We start from the raw sequence: 15,862 nt of genomic DNA, 5'->3' as shown, positions 1-15,862 counted from the left end.
ATTCTCCTGCAGGCCTCTGCACAGGAACACACACTAGCTTTCCTCCTCACCGAGTCTCAACTCAAACATCAACCTCTTCTGGGAAGCCCTCCCCAACATGTCCCATCCCTAAACTTCATCCACATCCCCTCATGGCACCCTGTTCCTACCCCATCCTAGCACTGACCATGCTCAAAATCTGCCTGTTTAACTGTCCTTCTCTCGGACTGGGCTGTCAACCAAAGAAGAGCAAGGACCACACCAGTCTTCCCCACTCTGTATCTCCAGCACCTAGTACTATGCTCGACACAGAGCAGGCAGGTAACAAATACTTATTAAATGAAATGAACTCAGCTGGTCTCTCTAAGGTACAAGAAAGCCTGCCATTTCTGGGACTGGCTCCACCTGCTTGCAGTTTTTAATCTACACACGAAATCAAAAGCCTCATTAAAAGTCTGGTCTGAGGCAGGGTTCTCACGCTTTAGTGGGCATCAGAATCACCCAGAGGACTTGTTAAAGCACAGACTGCTGAGCCCCACCCCCAGTTTCTGATTCTGTAGGTCTGGGACCGAGCTTGAAAATCTGCATTGCTAACAAGTTCCCAGGTGCTGCTGCAGCTGATGGTCTGGGAACTTCCCTTGAGAACCCTGTTCTGGAGGAAGAGGGGGGAAGGGAGCACATGGGGTCCACACTCAAGACCAGGCGGGACATCTGAACAGAAATCCTTTATGAAGAGTTTCTCCCTGCTACCCCCTCCCCGGAAGTCTGGCTTTGTCCTTTAGTGCAAACCTTCCACCTGCTCCTTCCTTTCCCATTTTTCCTTCAAGAAACTGAAAACAGACATCAAAAAACGAATGAGCTTAAAGACAGTGACCCACACAGCCAGCCACTAAGGGACTCTAAAGACTGTCACTGTCAGCATTCTTCAGAAAGGACTGTTTAATGATCTTCAGGTGGCCCTGGGGTAGGGGTTCCCAAGTGGCCTTCTGCCCCCTCCCAGCCAAGAACAATCTTTTTTACTTTGGGCACGAACAATCAATTTCTAGCCTGCATGGGCACTGAAAAGCTCCTTCACATGGTTGAAATTTTTCTTTAACTCTAAGAAAAAAGGAAACACCAGTTGACAGTTTCCTCCAAGGACTCAAGAATGTATGTGTTAAGGAAAAGACTTAAACTTCTGAACAAATCTATAAATCTCTATAGATGTGCTCTTCACCTAGGCCTTTAAAATCACACACCAGAGACCATCACTCAAATATCTCAGGCAACTCCAGGCTTCTACCTAGTGAGTGAGGTCTGACCTCAGGGTCTCTGTCAGCAAGTTCAGAAATATCCTAATATGCTATCAATTTTCAAAGGCAACTGGGGACATGACAAATAACCCAGGGGAGGAGAGAAAGAAATATCCTCTGTCCTTCCCATCAGTTGGCCCCAGCCCAGGCCTGGTGAGCCAAGCCTTCATAATGGGAGACAGCCCACCAGAGTCATTCATTCCCCACAACTGCAAGTCACCTCCAGAATGTCCCAAACCTGACTGTCTGCAGAAAGTCCTCTTTCCCCTTCTCCTCCCCAGGCTGTTCTGCCTGATAATTATCCAAGAATCCTGACCAAAATCTGTCAAACTGCATTTCCTTTAAAAAAGCATGCATGATAATTCAGCTATAAGAATGTAAATCACAACACTAAGATTATGTAAATCAGGGGTGGGGAACATCCAGCCCGAGGGCCTTATGGCCTGCCCTTGGAAATCATTTGGTCTGGCTCTGCCAAGGCAACCACAGGCAGCATTCAAAATTCAATAAATCTAGGAACTATTTTCATAGCTAATTTTTAGGTTGATAATTTTGTATGGCCCTCGAATGATGCTGGTACACCCATAGGATAGAATGTTATGCAGCCATTTAAGATGACACTGTGAAAGGTGTTTACTAACAAATAAGAAAGTCTATTATATTTCCTAAGTGAAAAAGAAGCAGATTACAAAACAGTATTATCCTTCCTTTTGGAGTGGACAGGGAGAAAGTAAGTAAAGGAGGGAGAAAAAAAGGGAGGGAAGAAGGAACGAACATAGATGGTGGAGAGAGCACGTGCAAAACACTCAGTGTTTTTCTCTGGGTGGTGGTCATGATAGATCCTTTTTACTTTCTTCATTTTCTTTATTTATATTTTCTAAAATTTTCTACAATGAGCACGCACTACTTTTATAATAGAAAATATACAAAATAATCTTAAATATTTGTTAAAATAAAAAACACAAGCAGACACACAAATGTGTAATTTTAAGAAACTGTTCTGTGTCCTAAGTATCGGTCCCAGGAGAAATGGGGAGAGGGTTAGACAGCAGATCAGAATGCTATAAATAATGCCTCTCCACGCCCTTGTTTAGCCACCGAACTTCATCAGAAGACAACTGCCCCTAACAGGCCGCCAGGAAGATGGAACATGGCCATTCCACTTTGGGGAAAGAGGCTCAACTGCCCTTCTCAGAAAGTGATGAGAAAATCACTTGGCACAGGCAGGCAGCAGGTCTAATGCTAGCCCCCTGTGTTAAAAGACAGAAATAAAGGGTACTCCCCCCACCCTGCCAAAAAAATAAGGTCCTAATTTAGAATAATGTAATAAGTCAGTGACCACACTTTTCTGCACCAAAAGTTAAGACATGTAGTATGACTAGTGTCCTTCCAGACCACACTTTTCTGCACCAAAAGTTAAGACATGTAGTATGACTAGTGTTCTCCCAGGTCAGGGTCAGCAAACCACAACCCTCAGTTGAGTGAAATATTGTAAATCAGTATTTACTGGAACACAAACCTGCTCATTCATTTATGTATTGTCTACATCTCATTTACATATGTATTGTCTATGGCTACTTTGGGTTTCTGGTGTATTTTTGGTTTGGTTTTTGTTGTTGTTGTTTTTTAGCTATAACAGCAAAGTTGAATAGTTACAAGAGAGACCTAAGAAATCCTCACAGCCTAAAATATTACTATTTGGCCCTTTGTAGAAAGTTTGTTGACCCCTATTCTTGGACAACAGAGAAAAATATAACCAGAACTGTCCCGGGAAATCTGGAAAGGTCACTTAGAGTTGTATCAGAACAGCCCAACAAGGTTGAGATCCCTGACTGCCTCCCCCAGATGGGCTCACCTCACCAGACACAGAGCTGCCCACTCCCAGAGAGCCCTGGGGCTACAGCCTGACAAGCGGAGGGGGGCTCTGTGGTGCCTACCTTTTACTGGATCACCCAGTTCAGGGCAGCCCCTAAATGGTGCTCATGAAGGAGTCAGGTCTGGTGGGTGTAACGGGTGTCAGAAGCAGACTTCCTTTACATCTCTACTCCCTCCTTCTGCCGTTTTAGGAGGATCACAGCCATACCCCTGCCTCACCCTAAACTGACAAATCCCACTGTCAGTCCATAGGTTGAGTTTAAGTAGGTATAAAACCATCTACCATTCTTCTAACCAGTCCTTCATTCTAGCACTTTCACTGCATCCCTAACAAGAGCCCCCCTGCCAGGCAAGCACCAGGTGTGTGCACAGGGAACTGAAGTTTGGGTCAGAGGGAGAGGCACAGGCAGACAGGGATGTACGTTGCTGCCTCCACCATAAGACCCACACAGGGCCCCCCTACTGTGGGGCATGAAGGCCTCCTGGTGAACCACACCAGGCTGGCCTGTTTGCCCTGGTAAACACATGGACCTCACATGGATCTGACACTGTAGCTTTTGGATGACCCAGTAGAGTCCTGCCTTGTAAGTAAAAAAATTCGTTTCTGGGCCTCAAATTGTCTTCTAGGCTAACGACTTCATTTTCCCTTGAAAGTTCAATTTAGATTTAATAGTTGAATGAAATAGTATTAATAACAAGAACAGTTACCATGTATTATTCCCCTCTGTGTGTCTATTACTTTATATTACTCCTAATCCTACAACAACCCTGTTAGGTATTACTGTCCCCATTTGCTGATGAGATAAAACTCAGCCAGGTAAAAAAATCTCCTGTAAGTCCCAAAGCTGTCAGGTGCTGGCCTATCCCTGCCTGTCTAATGCCAAGCTCAAGTCCTTTCCTCTTGCTGCCTAGGAAGCTAAGAGATAAGAAGCCTGCCCCCAGGTCAATAATATTTTTCAAAATCAACAGTCACTCTCCCTGAGGCACAGCAAGGTCTATGCCCTGAAACCTGGTTGCAGAAAATTATGAGTCATAAAAGTCCTGGAGCTGGCTGGGTTCTCAAAGGCCATCTGGCCAAACACCCCGTTCCAGAAAGCTCCTTGGCTACCAGGGCTCCTAGAGAGAGCGGAACTCTCTTACCTAGTTCTATATTCCCCATGGTATCTGGCACTGTGCCTTGTCCACACCAAGAGTTTAATACCCATATGCATCCAGGGTGCTCCCTAGCTTATCAAGCTCTCTCATCTAGAACCCAGAACCAAAGAGACAACCAGGGGTGCCAAGCATCAAGGAAATGTTCTTTCTGTCTACAACCACCATGAGACACCCTGCCTCTCCATGCACAGCCATAGATAGCAGCAATAGCCAGCTGTTTTTATGAGGTGGAGGCAGAACAGAGAATGGAGGAAGAGTAACTTGCACAGGAGCAGGGCCAGGTCAGTTTCGAGCCTGCTGGAGGTATACACTCAGGCACTAGGAGTTAGGGGGGGCATACAGGATGAGGCACCTCTACTGCTTCCTCTATTTCTCTGCACTCCCTGCTTATAAGAGAACGGAGAGGGAAAAGAGGGGAAAAAGATAGCAGGCCTGGCGCACTAACAGTGAACTCCATGCAGGCTTGAACAGGAAACACAGCAGATCTGACCCACGGTAAAATGGTGCCCAGCCCTTTGCTTTACCAAATGTTGGTTGTAAACATGTTAGAGAGCAAGAGCCACACACTTTTTTTTCAATCTCACAAAGATATAAGATATTTGCTCCAGCACCTGTCAAACAGTAACCACCTACAGTCACAGGGCAATCTATTCTTACCTCACCCTCCTGTGAGCCAGGATCGGCGCCAAAGAGAAAATGTGCCAGGCAGAAAACAAACACCAGGCTTGACCTCAGACTCTGGACTTTAACTTAAAAGTTTTGTGTGTGAACAATCCACAAGACCTCTCATCCAGCCCACCAGATGACAGAAATGTTGCCACCAGCACTCTAGTTCCCAGACAGCATGAGTAGTGTGACGAAGGCTGATGGATGGACAGCAAAGCTTGGGTTCCAAGCCGATGCTGGGCAACAGCCACGTGTGCCCTCGGGCACACCAGTTCTCTTCTTTGGGCCTGCATTTCCTCCTTTCCTCAAGTGTGAAATGAGGCGACTGACCTAGATGATCATCAGTTCCGAGATTACCCCTTAAGTGCAGAAGGTTGACAAAGAGCATAGCACAGGGCTGTTCTGAAAACTGGGACTTAAAGGGGGTCTAAAAAGAATAATGTTCAAAAGAATTCAAGTACTGACCCTTCTAGATATTCTATAAAAATAGCAAGTGGGGAGGGCAGACCCTGCTTCTCTTAGGTGGAGAGGTGGAAATCATATAGCATCTCTCTCAGAAAACACACCTCTGGGGAAATCCAGTGGGATGGCACAGAGGTAGTAAGCAAGGAAGGGGTTGGTCCCTTCTCATACAACCAGGAAATATGTCCCTCCTTCTCTTCCACACTCACACTCACATACTCACTTACCTACTGGGAACAATCAGCTCTTCAGAGGCTGGCAGGAGCAGAACCTCTAGGGCACCTAAGGTAGGATACCAGCCTGGCTTTCTCTTCAAGCACTACCACCAGCCCATCCTGCCCCACTCACATCAATCAGAGGGTCTCTCACTCATTCTAAAGTTGACCTCTTTGTTTCCCTCCAAAACAGAGGCAATCAGATGTGAGCATCTTCAAACCCTTGGCCCACACCTCAGACCACCCCAAACCTCCCCTCCCCTATCCTATCTCTGCCCCACACTTACCATACCCTTCTCCCTCCTCCACCAGGACCTTGCCCCCTCACCTGTTTTTTCTTTTGCCCCCAATCTCTCCTTCCACAACATCTTCTGTGTCAAGCCCACAAACCTACTCTGTTTTCACACACCAAATAGGCTTCTCCTTCAGCCTCATTCTGGCTGGCTGACATCTCCCAAGGACAGAGTGCACTTCCCATCTTTCCTTCTCCCCCAGCACACGGTGCCTGGCCCCACCCCAAGCCCTCTGTAACACAACAGCCCCCTGATGGCTCAATATACCTGAGCCAACACTAAACACTACCCTCCTCAGCATTTCCTGCTGGCCCCACACATTCCCCTAAAACCCTCTCTTTGGTTCCTATGATTCACTCTCCCTCATCTGGGGCTCCTTCATCAGCTTCTCTTCTCCCACCTACTGCACAGCAGAGTCCCCAAACCTGGTCCCCATTCTCCGTGGGCAGACAGCTTCCCCAAGTCTGTGCATCCCTGTTCTCAGGCCAAACAGGCCATCTCAACCACTGAACCAATTAATTCTGGTACAAACCCAGTTTATGCACACACCATATCACCCCTTGAAGTCCCACAGGCACCCATGAAGGAGCCCAGGGGAATATGGGGGGGAGGGGTTAGGGAATGTTCTATACCTTGACTGTAGTGATGCCTATATGCATTTGTCAAACTGCACAACCTCACACTAGAAAGGGTGAATTTACTGTATGAAATTATCTCTTAGTAAAAAAAATGGAGAAAAGTCCCACAGCCACCTCAGCCCCTACATGTCTCCCCATACACACACACCAAAAAGCGCTTCCCCACAACTAGAAATCTCAGTTGGCTGGCCAACCAGTCACAGTCTGGAAATTCTATCTGCACACATTTTATTCTCTTGGATCTGTGCTTCGCGGTCCACCTCCCCTGCACCCACCACCTGGGACTCAGGGCACCTCATTTCCCACAAAGCACCTCCCTGGGCTCCCTCCATGTCCACTCTGACCTGCTCTCGACCCTTTGCACACACCTGCTGGCCCCAGTGACCTCCCCACAGCAATGCCTACCTGGCAGGCCAGGCTTTTGCCTCGGCTAGAGCTTTTCTCTCCAACAGAAACCTCTCTCTTCCTCCAGGCATCAGCTCCCAGGCCTCCCAGTACAGGAAGCTGCTTTCCCAGCCCTTTTCCATCAGAATCAGCACTCACTGCACCTGGGTTCCCACAGCTGAGAACCTAAAGGATCCTGTGCAATCCGCCCTACAACCACACTGTCTCCCAGGCCAACAGTGCACATACCAAGGCAGGGAGCTGACTCCCTCTCTCTCCCAGGGCCCTTCAGCCTGCAGCTAGACTGACGAGCGAATCAAGTGAGTCCAGTGAGTCGTGGGTGCTCAGGAAACATTTTCTGGCCTGAACTGAACTGACAGCTGCAAATTACCAGGAGCGCTACACCAAGCCCTCCTGACCCTCTACCCCACTGCTGAGATAAAATGTCACAGAAGCACAGCTGGCAGCAATGCTGCTTAGTCTGACCTAAACTCCTAAGGGCATATCGCACAGGCTGCTTCACCCCAATGTGCTCCCTAGCCCAGCCCCCAACTACTCCCCTCACACTCCCTACCCTCCAGCTAGACTGTACTCACCTACCCCACCGCCTCTGTTCAAAGATCCTGCTGCCTGGACCAGTGCTACTCAGATTGCTCCTTGGACTGGTACTGTCATCCTTGATAACAGGAATAAGCACTTAGAAACTTTTATAGCCATTTAGCATTGCCATGAAGTTCTTCCTGTCTTGCAAAAGCATTGGTCTGCAACAAATTGGGGGGAAAATAAAACCTGCTCCTTCACCACAGAGTCTCGGAAAATTGGCCCATCCCCCAAACTCCTGTCTCTTCCTGCTGAAATCCTGTTCATTCTCAGGGGCCCCGCTAAAAAGCCTTCTCCTCCAAGAAGCATTCGCAGTTTCCATCAGCTAGAAGTGGTCCGACCCAGAGTCCCTTGTCCAAACCACACTTCGAGCAGTTAGGTGGTATCTGCATACCACTTACTACAACTGCCTGAGGTCAGGGACCCAAGTATTATTCACTTTTATATTCCATTGCTATGTTTAGGCAGATAATCAATCGATATTTGTTCAATGAGGAGTAAATAACCAGATCCACCCACAATTTCGGAGTGGGCTTTTCTTCAGAGACAGCATGTGGAGGAGCACCAACCCTGAGGGCACACAGGGATTTTTCAGGTTTGGACTAGATATTGCCCCTCTCCTCCAGCCCAGATGGGAATAGGAGGGTATAAATAAATAATTTTTTTAAAAAGCAAGTCGATGGCTCTTAAGACAAAAAGAACTCAGTCACTATTCAACTACAACAGAGTCTACAATACCCTGAAATGATAATTTGAGTGAAAACACCACATGCACACACTAAAAATAAGTCACACCCAAGTATGAAGAATAGAAAGAGATTTTCAGTGTCATTTCCAACCTTCAATACTCTATGAGATCCTGACCTCAAAATTAAGGGTCAAGGGCTCAGGAGCGTGTACTCATAAAACAAACGATATGCTCAAGGACAGACCAATGGATACCCACTCAGATTTGCAAAGTGTGGAGAGATCCCACCCAGATACATCTCACTCAGCATCAGCAGAGCCCACCCCTCCTCTAGGTGCAACTCTAGAAGAAGCAGGATCTCAAACTCCCCACTCCCACTGGCTCTCCCAAGTTTCCTGGCTGCTATTTAGCAGGAATGCTGGAACTATTTCCAGATGCCACTGTCAGATCAAGACAACTCTCTATCTAAATAGTCCTGTCTAATTTTGCACACAGCTCTTGTTTCAACTAACAAAGATAATGACTCAGTGTCCATGGCTCTTGACGGAAAATTATCCCACTAAGCTTGGAGCGTCCCAATAATAGACTTCTCTAAACTTATTTTTGAGAAAGGAGGTGTGACCTCCCTGTCCAGATTCTTTTCTACAAGCAACCAAGGGCACCCAAAAGACCCCCTAACTAACCAAGGAATATTATGGGAAACTCCTGATACATCCCCACAGGATCAATTAAGAAGAAAGGGAAATTCATGTTAGGCACTTAGGATGTTTTTCCCTGCCCTGTACAATAATCACTGTTTTTCACCTTTTCTGCATCCCATCCATTTAGGACTCAGTTTAGGGCATAAATTCTGGGTTATACTGAAGGCAAAATCTAGACTCAGAATTAAAGCATCTTCCTCTGCATGAAAACAAATGGCTCACTGTCTTTGACACTGATGCTTCAATCAACTATAAAAGAACTGCATAAATTATATATGTGTCCATACTGCACCACTGCCTCCAGTGTGGCCTGTCACATGGAGAGGAACATGGTACATGTAAATAGACTCACACGTATGTTTGAAATACAGCCAGACACTTCTTCCCTGCAGATGCAGGCTTGACCCCCTCCCATATCACAAGACACAAGGGATGTCTCCCTAAAAAGTGAAGATGAGTAAAGCATCACCTTGGAAAAACCACCTGTGGAAAACTGAGTTGGCCTTTCTGCCAGCATTTGGACAGCTTAAATTTGTTTGTTCAATATTTAAAAACTGTCCCCTGGTTATTTCATATGCATATCCCCACAATCTTGCAAAATCCTGAAAGATAAAACCACCAGTCTTCCACTTCTTTTGCACTCCTGACCCAGCCAGTCACTGCCATGCATGCAGCAGGCACAGTAAAAGCCCATGGGTTTCTACCACCCAACTCTCACCTATCCCCCCAGGTGCAGAGGTGGGGTCTTCTTTAAAACCCAATCTACATAGTTTAGGGCAGAGGGCACAACATTTCCCTGTTTCTAAACCTCTCAACTACTCATGGGCAGGTCCCAGGAGGCCTCTGGAACGCCTGGGGATACTCTTTTAGAGTCTTACCTCAGTGGTTCTCAACTAAGGGCAATTCTGTCCTCCAGGAGATATTTTGGTTACAACTAGTGTGTGTGTGAGGGGGGACTACTGGTATCTAATAGATACGGGCCAGGGATGCTGCTACACACCCTACAATGCACAGCTCACCCTCCGCATAACAAAGAATGATCTGGTCCAAACTGTCGATAATCTGGAGGTGACACACAGGCAAGTGCTCATAGCACCTGGTTCACTTTTCCTCTGAGTTGCCTGAGGTCACACCAAAAATTATAACAACCCTGCCTTGTCTGCACTATTTGCAAGGCTGAACAAAATGCCCAGAGTCATCGCCAGAGTCTTAAAGATGCTGCTCCCTTGAACCACCAGCCCCCCTCCCCACTTCATCTCTTCTCAGAAGGTCCCTCCTACGAGCATGACCCACCCATCCAACAGCATGACAACTGGCAGGCTGGTATCAATGCATACTCAAATCCTTTGGCACAAGGTAGGCCTGGCACGCCCAGCTCTTCGGCCTTCTGTCACGCACACCCATGGCCCAAGTGAGCAGGGAGGGTGGACAAGTTTCCCAAGGGGCTGCGCATACGTCTCTCGCCCTTCAGGAAGCTGACCTCTCTCACCCTGCCCCCCGTCCTGCCCCTCAGCATTGCCCGTCTCCCAAAGCACATGGGAGAACTGGCCTGGCTATGGCGGAGGGGGCGGAAAGGCTAGGGAAAGGCACGCGTTTAGGCAATTAAACCCAAACCACTCACAAGACCCTTAATGTTTCGAGAAGCAGGAGGAAGGGCCAAAGAAAAGCGAACGGAGGAAAGGACCAAAAAGGGCCCACTTTCCTAAAGTCACCCCAAAAACCCCACCTGTGCCACCCAACAGCTGGCTCGGGTCAAGAGAGTCAAAGTTCTGACACAAATCTGCAACCAGGGCCAGTTAGAGCCGCTGGAACAGTACAAAGGGGTCTGGGCCCGGGAGCGAAGAGAAATTTTATCAAGAAAAGCGAGGCAGGAAAGCCGCCGAAGAGACGCGGCGTCCGACAGCCCGTCACGGAGACTGCACGGCGCGATCCAGGAGCCCAAGGTTCCGGCCGCCGCTCTCGTCCCCTCCCTGAGGCAGGCGGCGGGGTAGGCGACATCTACAGGGCCCCTACCCTGCATCCCGAGGCGCGAACCGGAGCTCGCGGCCCGTGAAAGCCGCTAAAGGAAAAGCCGCGCGGTCACTTGAGGAAGATGCAAGAACGGCCCAGGCGGGTCACGGCCCAGCTCTGGCCGCAGGCACACGGCGCTGGAGCACGCGGCAGGCGGCAGCCTTACCCCGGGGCTGGAAGCTGGGCCGCGGTCACCTTCGCGCAGCCTCCGCTTTGTCGTCTCACTGCAAGCGCCTCACGCGCGCCCGGGATCTGTTTACTAACTCGCGCGCGCTGGGAGACAAGCGCCGGCAGCCCCAGGCAGCTCCGCCCCGAGGGCTGCTCCCATTGGCTGCGCCACCGTCGCCGGCCGAACGCCGCGCGGTGCGGCGGAACGTGCTCGATCCGTGCGCTGGACCCGTGGCCAATCAGAATCGAGGGCGGAACGAGAGCAGCCAATGGGAGGCCCCCTCAGCACGCGCAGCCCTCTCTTTCTTCTCTCCGCTGCCCTTTACCCTAGTTAGGAAAGCCCGGGTGGAAGGCCCGGCTGTGCGGTTGCTGGGCCCGGGCTCGTGCGCCCGAGATCATGGCGCAGAGAGGACGAGGCTGCGGTGGCCCGCCTTTTGCCGTCACCTCCTCGCGGCTGCTCGCCGGCCTCGGAGCGGGCCTGGAAGGGAGGCGGTGGGAGGAGGGGATGGGACTGCGGCAGGCGAGGCTTTGAGGACCGCGCGCGGCCTGCACCGTGCCCGCCATGAAGTGTCACCAGACCCCTCCCAGTCCTCCCCCGAGCGCTGGAGGAAGGAGAAAGCGCTTCGGCGCCCCCGGCCCCGCCTACTTGTTCTTTATCCTCAGGCTAAGCGCGTTGGCTTTTTGCGGGTGGCATCCCCAAATCAGAAAGCCTGCGGGCCGTGCCCCCAGGTCGGGGGTCCGAGGAGGTGGCCCACAAAGCGTACTCGGAGATCCGGAGAACCGAGTCGTCGTCCTTGCCTGCTAAGTCTTCTCGCGGGGGGGGGAGGGTCGGGGGGACCCGAACCCCGCGCAGCCCACTCAGTCCCGGCCGGGCCTCGCGGGGGCGGCCTCCGCAGGGAGAAGCCCGCTGATCGCAGAACTGCCCTGCGGGAACCGCCTCCCTCCGCCAGCAGATCGGCCCCAAACCGGTCCTCTCGTTTCTTCTTCAGTAAAGAAAATGTTAATGTTGACATAATTGCAGGTGTCCTCCCACCCACCCCCTCCTCCCCCTCCCTGACCTTCACCGAACTATTGTCGGTGTCGGTCCCTCCACACCCCGCTCCCCTCTTTAACCAGAGAGTTGAGACCCGAGCCCAGACCCGCCTGACAGCTTCCCTTCGGGGGATTCCCAAAGGCTGGTCCACCCGCAGCTCTGTCCAAGGCGGTTAGTGGAGCTTGGGGGTGGAAAGGGGAGAATTTAGTGAGTTTTTCATCATAACACGATTCAAGCCAAAGGATTGTCCTTGCTTCTGAGGCTGTTTTTTGGAATTAACGTTTAACTTTTTGGAAACTCGTCTATTTTAATATTATTAGGACACATGCCTTGATTGCAGGCTCCATCCCCAGCCCTGGGCCGCCCACCAGTGGGAGGCAACCAATGGATGTGTCTCTTTCACATGGATGTTTCTGTCTCTCCCACACTCTCTGAAAAGCAATGGAAAAAATATCCTTAGCTGAGGATTTAAATATATATATATATATATACACACACACACACATATATCTATATCTATATATCTCCATCGGTTGGTGAGGGTAAAAGACGAGTATGCCTGTATCGCTTTAAGTGCATGAGTTTCCCATGACACCTTCACAAACCACTGCGTGCAAAATTCTGGATTAGGTAATCACTAGGGTTCCCTCTCCCCATAAAACTTTTTCCTATTTTTAAAAATGTTTGAACATTTTAATTGATTTTAATCTTTCTTTAGATAATATATTTACGTTTTTTAAAAAACAAAACAATTTTAGCCTGGCTGGCGTGGCTCAGTGGTTGAGCATCAATCTATGATCCAGGGGGTCATGGATCAATTCTTGGTCAGGGCACATGCCCGAGTTTTGGACTTGATCCCCTGTACGAGGCGTGCAGGAGGCAGCCATCAATGACTCGTCATTGATGTTTCTCTCTCTCTCCCTCTCTTTGAAATCAATAAAAAAAAAAAATTAAAAACAATTTTAAAAGGTTTGCAGTGAGTCTTCCCCCACATCATCTCTCTCTTACCCACTTCCCAACCCCAGTGCCCCCACACCCTCCCACACAAATGTAACCACTGTTAAGTTTCTTGTCTCTTTTCCAAGTTTCTTTATACACATATAAGCAAATGCAAACACGTGCTCATATTTTATAGAAACGATCATTCCATATACTCTGTTCTGTTTTTTCATTTAATGACACAGCTTGGAGCTCCTTTCCAAATTTGCACAGAGAGTCCTCATTTTTTTCAGTGTTACATCATGTGGACAAACCATAATTTATTCAGCCAGTCTTCTACTGATGGTCATGAGGGCTGTCTCAATTCTTTGGCTATTTCAAACAGTGTCATGGTGAATAATCCTGTTTGTTTTCAAAATGTGATTAATTTGGACCTAGGCAAGGCTGGGTTGGTGCCCAGAAAGAACAGTGCAGTGCAGAGCCCACAACTGTCCTCATTGTGCTCAGAGGCCTTACTGGCTCCAAGACTGATCACATACTCATCAACAACCAATGGAGAAAACAGATCATTTCTAGAGCACCAGGGATGCACCATCGCAGGACACAATTTGAGGAGGTCACCAGATGTAGGGAAAATCCAACCCAGTTCTGCTAAGAGAATGACTTCAAGGAATTTCCAAGCCTGTTCAACTAAGGCAAGACTAATTACTGTAATTAGCTGACTGCACAATTAGAAGTGATTAAGCACAATACAAAACAGGCTCAGCTCCCCACCACTGGAAACATCCCTGCTCAGCCCATTAACAATATCTGCTTCTTTGCTCTCCATTTTCCTTAGCCTATGCTTACAGCATATGTCTGCCTTCTCAATAGGGTGTTAGTTTTTAGGTTGATTTCTTTTCAACACACTATAGCAAATAGAATTAGCCAACTATGCCAAATCATTGGCTTAATTTTTCTATTTCTCTATTGAGATTTAATTTATATTCAGTTAAAGGCATAGATCTTAAGTCTATACATTTTTACAAATGAATAGATCATGTAACCAACACCCCAATTAAAATATAGAACAATTCTTTCCCTCCAAAAGTTCCTTCATGCCCCTCTTTCCAATCACCCCTACCTTGCCCCAGGCAATGGTTCTAAATTGATTTTGTTAAGGAGGAATAACTGATTACATGACACAAATTGGGAAGTAGCACTCTCTAAGTCGAATATTAGTACATAATTCATTCTCTTGTCCTTAAATTCTCAAGTGTGTGTGGAAAGTCATCCCAGTTACGGAATACATATTTTACTTTGTTCTCCCTAAGACAGTCACTGTATACTTTTTAAAAACTTTTTTTTTTAATATTCACTTACATTTACGAGTAAGTTCCAGGTTTGGGCCCCAAGCCTGTAAACGAGAGAAGCAACAAACACACTGGAAGTTGGAAACCCTGAGTTGAGCCTATTTGTATGTCAATCTCTTACACCAATTCCTTCTGAGATATCCAGAAACGGGGTTAAGGGAATGAGGTTGTGAAGGGGACTTGAGAAAACCGAGGGGCTGCGTGCCCAATAAAAGAGCCCTCTGCAGACATCAAGGCAGGTAGGAGAGCTGCAAGGAAAAGAAGTTTACTTATTGGTAAGGATGGACCAAGGGCACACACAAGACTCTATTTTGCCAGCGACCAAGGAAGTTAAAAGTCAATGTGAACTTTCAATAAAAGAGTACAGGAGGGCCTGGCTCCCTTGGGTGAAATAAGCAATTTCCGGAAGAAACTAAGAGGCGCAGACCTACAAGTCTGGGAAGGGCAGAATGGCCCACTGGTGACTGAACTTTGGGTTTTATTTTCTTTGTGCCAAGAAAGGTGTCAGAAAGTCACTCTGGTTATGGTAAGATACTTCACGTCATTTTCCCACCCAAGGACCCCAGGAGTGTGTGTGTGGTGAGGAAAAGGGTGCTCAGGGAGGCAGTCATAGGAGGGGGGGAAGATGGCTGTATTATTATAGGGCAGGTGTAGCCCAGAAGGAAAAGCTCCCTGCCTCCTGGTGCTGTTGCCCCCAGGGAAGGAAAAAGAACACGAGGTCTACATTCCCAAAGACACTCCAAACTGCCTCTTACCCAGAGTCCCTGGGCAGAGCTCTGAGGTCATGGTCCTGGGCCACCAGTGAGGAACTGCTCCAAGCTCAAAGTGACCTGAGTGGGCTTGTGCCTTCTGAAGAGCCACAAAGACCTGGGGACTTGTGTAGCCACCGGACTGACTAGTGACCAATGGTTCCTGTTTGCATGTGAAAGTCAGACCGACCCCACCCCTACTTTGGACTGTATAAGCCTCTGAGTTTGGGGACAAGTAAAGCCCTAGGACAGAGATACTGAACGTCCTGTTATTCAGGCCAATGGGGAATTAAGCCAGTTTTCTTCATGGGAGAAAAATTTAAACAACAGGATCACCTTTGCACCCTAACTTTGTGGAACAGTTCATCCTACTTGCTAGGGTGTTATCTGAACCCCAAGATATCTTTGCACTGGGGTAACATTTCCTGCTTTAGCAACGACTTCTAGAACATGTGCTCCAGCTAACCTGGGCTCCTACCTTTCTCCAGCTCCCTTTGGCTTTCTGCCTCTGGGACTTTGCTCTAACTGCCCGGTTGCCTCCAATGTCCTCCCTTCCCACCTGTAATCATTCAAGTCCCACTCATTCTTTAAGACCCAGTTCCAGCTTGCCTGCTACATGACGCCTCTCTGATCACCTTTCTGATCAACCAGAAGTAGTCCGTC

The 15,862-nt window shown here is 48.4% G+C and overlaps 1 protein-coding gene across 2 annotated transcripts in view; it reads right to left on the bottom strand.

Moving 5' to 3' along the window:
* The window catches only part of COQ8A (coenzyme Q8A), a 36,775-nt gene extending 24,640 nt beyond the window's left edge, over window positions 1-12,135 (bottom strand). Inside the window, exon 1 of one of the 2 annotated variants that reach the window (XM_081123724.1) lies at window positions 11,773-12,135. The gene's annotated coding sequence lies outside the window, so the exon portion shown is untranslated. Of the gene's footprint in view, window positions 1-11,124; window positions 11,711-11,772 lie in introns of those variants that run through there. The other variant, XM_081123723.1, reaches the window with a different exon arrangement.
* Between the last annotated feature and the right edge of the window lie 3,727 nt (window positions 12,136-15,862).

Source organism: Miniopterus schreibersii (assembly GCF_964146895.1).
Source record: "Miniopterus schreibersii genome assembly, chromosome: 21".
NCBI lineage: Eukaryota > Metazoa > Chordata > Mammalia > Chiroptera > Miniopteridae > Miniopterus > Miniopterus schreibersii.
Note: the sequence above shows the minus strand (reverse complement) of the source record. Positions and strands in the feature narration are given on the sequence as shown.